Source organism: Miscanthus floridulus, chromosome 9, assembly GCF_019320115.1.
Source record: "Miscanthus floridulus cultivar M001 chromosome 9, ASM1932011v1, whole genome shotgun sequence".
In the NCBI taxonomy this organism is placed as follows: Eukaryota; Viridiplantae; Streptophyta; class Magnoliopsida; order Poales; family Poaceae; genus Miscanthus; species Miscanthus floridulus.
Window position 1 is genome coordinate 50,388,001 of NC_089588.1, and position 4,903 is coordinate 50,392,903.

General features: G+C 40.9%; 1 non-coding gene across 1 annotated transcript; it reads left to right on the forward strand.

The window, feature by feature from the left end:
* Nucleotides 1–378: 378 nt before the first annotated feature.
* Nucleotides 379–485, forward strand: LOC136484444 (small nucleolar RNA R71). The gene has a single exon (XR_010765964.1). It is a non-coding gene; the product is annotated as a small nucleolar RNA R71 (small nucleolar RNA).
* Nucleotides 486–4,903: the final 4,418 nt, after the last annotated feature.

Sequence of the window (4,903 nt, forward strand, 5' to 3'; positions counted from 1 at the left end):
TGTTGCTGATTCCATCCTTGATTCTATTGAGGATAGAAGTAGTTATTGTTGATGAAGTTCACATCCTCATGGATTTCAGGGTAGTTGTTCCCTGAATGCCCAGTGTTTCCACATTCTTCACATGTCGTGCGAGAATCATGAATGTGCATGACTTCTTGCTTCTCATTAGCTCGATCTTCGAGCTTCTTCATGAGCAGGTCCATCGTGGCAGACAGCATGTCTACCTCCTTGAGTTGATGCATACCTCTGCATCTCTTGTGGGTCTAAAGACGTTCTTTATTCAAACCTTGGTTGGAGGCCATCTTCTCTACGAGAGCTGTTACACCTAGGATTATGAGTGATTGGAAAGCACCTCCAGCAGTAGCATCCATGTTCTCCGTCCCATGATGAGGATATTCTAAAATATAATCTTGGAAGTGTTCCCATGTCTCTATGATAGATTCATCATGTTGTTGTTGAAAACTCGAAATTCTCCCACGTAGAGCATTGGTCTTACCTGTGGGAAAGAACTTTGCTAGGAAGGCAGTGGAGTAGTTATCCCATGTGATATTTCTTGTGGCAGAACCTCCTAAGTTATAGGGCCCACATGCACCTGTCACTGTCCGATGACCTTTGACATCTATGCATATGTTTCCATGAACTTAAAAAGACTGTCGGGTGTCCTCAGGGAACCCCGAATCATCCATGATTTCCGAGCAGGATCACGTTACAGAGTCATTGCAGTATTACAACATTTATTCTTTTATCAAAACCAGAGTAAAAACAACGGAAGTCTTACAATAACATAGTTTACAGACCAGTTGATTCAAACCTTACAAACTAAGTTCGATAATTATTACAAACCATAGTAGTAGTGGAGTGGCATAATTAATATATACATAACACACAAAATAACCATCCTGCCCAAGGATCACACATTTACTTCTCATGGTCAGAACGAACGATAGTCATGCAGCATGATCCAAAACAGATCTGCTCATGAGGCTCACCCGCAACAAGGGGTCAACGAACCCTAAGTACAAAAGTACTCAACAAGACTTATCCGAAATATTAACTGATAACTAGGAATGCAGGCTCAGGGATTCAAGGTATGGCTTTAACAATGATCAAAGTTCTTTTACATAAAAGCTCTTTTAACAACATTCTTTATAAAGAAAACTTCTTAAGAATTTTATACAAAGCTGACACGATCCACACTGAGATCATGAAACTTCATATCCAACACCTTCACAAATTTTATTCAAGTTTTGGTTATTAATACTACGATGATGAACAGTGAGTTGAATCTCCATAATCAAGGAGCAATGACGATTCGAACCGATTAAACAACCCAGCTAGGGATTCTAGACCACATGACATATGCAGGTCCCCGACCTACATATACCAACCTACCCTTGGATCCTCTAAAACAAGAACGGGTCCACGCCACCCGAGAATACAGTACTCCACCATTCCAGCCCATGGCCACGTGGGTACACGCTATTCCCGCCATCTCTCCACTCCCAGTGCGCGAGTAGCCATTCTCGTAATAGAATTGCCAAGTTCAGGCTTACCGGAGTATGTGGTTAGTACTACAAATTCTCACCTCATGCAATTCAACAACGGACATGCCTTAATCGACACAGGCAGAAAGAACCTGCTCACAAGGCCTCCATGTCTTGTGGCTCACACACACCGAGTCCGCCCGGTCTAGATTTATTACTCTACATTCCCATATCACATGCTAACATAGTTAACCAATGTTCCGTTTAAAACTTGCAGATGGCAGGTAGTCACCCGACTTTCATCGTTCTACGCATAGCTAAGCAAAACTAGGCATATACGAGTTTAAAACTGGTAATATGGTAAATATAGAATAACAAGGGTGGTAATGCACCAATTAGGTTCTTACTTAACTCCTAATCACTTAATGCAGTAACGAAAAGCAAAAGCAAAATTAATTTGTAAAACACAAGGTAGGGTTGTATGCATCCGGGGCTTGCCTTCGTTGACGGAAAAGTCTGATTCCTGCGACGTCACACAAGTATTCGATCCAACCTCAACAGACGGATTAACCTCCTCAATAACTTGATTAACTACCACGTGTTCACCTTCGTTCACTACATGTAATAACAATGCCATGTTTAACATGATGCGGAATACGAAATATGATGCTCGATGATGGATACAAAAATTAACAATTTGAATACAACTTTCTTTCGCGGTACAGTTGCAAGTCAAACAAACTAAATCTTTTTCATAACACATACATCAACTGCCAAGGATCATTATCAACAAATGACCCAAGGTCATCACTCAATCCAAAATTTCAAACAAAACCTAAATCATTAAAGGTTACTATTTGCTTTTATGAATTAATTATTTAATTCAAAATTATGAAATAAATCAACTTATTATAATTGAGCTCAAAATTTTAGTAAATGTTCATTACATGATAACTAAGTGGCAAAACAAATTTCATAATTTTTGGACAAGTAAATAAGCCTAGAAAAATCATGGAAATCCATTTATTAATAAATTGAGCAATTTTTATCACATTCAAAAAGTACTAAAAAACATTATTTCATATTTTTCTTAAATACTTTACATCACAGAGAAGTCACACAAAAATTTTCATAATTTTTGGAGCTCTAAATAAATCTACACAAAAAATAACAAAAATAGACACTATTCATTCAAATATGAAAATAGAAAAATCCATTTTTGAACTACACAGTCACTGACATGGTGACCCCACCTGTCATCCCCTTCCTCCCGCTTTGACTACGGCGATGATGGCGCTGACCGGCGATATCTCGACGACGGCGAGATCAACGGCGACGGCGAATGCACTAACATGATCACTACATCACGGCGCTCCAGTTTGTGGCACAAACGCGACCAATTACTGCCTGGACCGAGCACTACGCCGGCCATGGCGGCTGCGGTGGCATGGTGACACAACGCCAGCGAAACGAAGCCGAAAACAGGGAAACAGAGGGCATGGGAAGGTCCAGTAGCTCACCACGAACATGTTGGAGCAAAGAACGAGACCGGATAAGCTACGATGATACGGGTCGACGTTGACAGCGGTCACGGCGGAGCGATCTTCGACGACGGCAATGCTCCGGTAGCTGTGGTGGTCAAAATGAGAAATCAATGGGTCACAAAGCACTACATCATTGCGGCGAAGCCAAAGCAAGACTCGGCAAGAGCAGAGACTCACCGTAGCGCGCTGGCCACGGCGACGCGGGCTCGACGGCGGGGCTATCGGCCGTGGAGAAGAAACACGACGAGTGGCGGTTCCCAGCGAAATTAAGCTGAATTGATGGTTGGCTGAGCGCATAAGGATAAGGCGGAGCTAATGGATGCTTTGCTGCAATGGCAGAGGCACTGGTTCGACGATGAGGGCTCACCGGAGATGATCAGCAACGTCGGGAAAATCAGAGGGCAAAGGAAGAACAACGACGACGGCGTCGGTGCTTTATAGGGCGGCCAAGGAAGCAAGGAGAAGCCACGGCGATGCCTTTCCCGCACCAGCACGAAGCCAAGGCCGCCACGCGCGCGCCTGGAACGCCGAAGACGGTCGCCGGCTATGTAGCTTCGGCGGTGAACACTGTTCACAATATTTACAAGTTTGCCATTCGCCAAAATTCACAAATTACTCTCAAATTTTCATAACAACTCAAAAAATCTCCAAAAACAAAAGTTGTTCAAAATCAAAAGTTCTACAACTTTGCTTTTATAACCATCTCCTAATTCGGTCTAGATTTTGAAATGAACTTTTGAATTTGAATAGGGAAATTTAACGAATTACGCCTTTTTGAATTACTCAAAATTTTTCTAAACAACTTGAAAAACTCCAAAAATAAACTTTGTATAACTTGTCAAGATCTACACTTTTTCTTTTGGGCTCAACCCCAAAATATGCTTAGATTTTGAAATGGATTTTCAGGGTAGGATTTAAATGTTGAAAAGTGGGGTTTTCTCGAAAAATTCAAAACCCAAACAAACTTTGAACTTGAGTCAAACAATACAATGCAACACATATCACAGAAATATAAACTTGTTTTAGTATATGCATCTCAAAGTTTTCACCAAATGCCAAATGCTTTGCAATGCATATGATGACATGTCAGATTTTAATATTTAAACACCCGAGGTGTTACAATCCTTCCCCCTAAAAGAAATCTCGCCCCGAGATTCAAAGCCATAGAGTAAGTAATGGAAAAGGAAATGTGTCGTGAGAACACTTACAAAATCTATCCATAAAACAGCTGAGGTTCCTTTTACAAAATACAACCTAACTCAACTAACATTACTCTATTTTATATTGACGCTAGAAACTCTGGAAACTTTTCAAACAAGTAATCTTCTGATTCCCAAGTAGCTTTCTCTTCTGAATGTTGATTCCATTGTATTTTATAGAACTTGATTGTCCGTCTTCGAGTAACACGATCTTTCTGATCTAACACTCGGATAGGATATTCGGAATAAGTTAAATCCGGTTCTAGTTCCACTCCTTCAACTTCAACATTCTATTCAGGCACTCGGAGACACTTCTTCAATTGGGAAACATGGAACACATCATGCACAGCTGCAAGATGTTCAGGTAACTTCAAGCGATATGCCACTTTTCCATACCTTTCCAAAATTTGATATGGTCCAATATATCGAGGTGCCAACTTTCCTTTAACACCAAAACGGGTGACTCCCTTCATTGGTGATACTTTTAGATATACAAAATCTCCTTTGGTAAATACCAATGGTCTCCGCCTTCTATCCGCATAACTCTTTTGGCGGGACTGAGCTATCTTCAAATTATTCTGTATTTGCCTAACCTTGTCTTTTGTTTCTTTCATAAGGTCAACCCCAAAGAATCTTCTTTCTCTAGGTTTAGACCAACTCAATGATGTTCTGCATC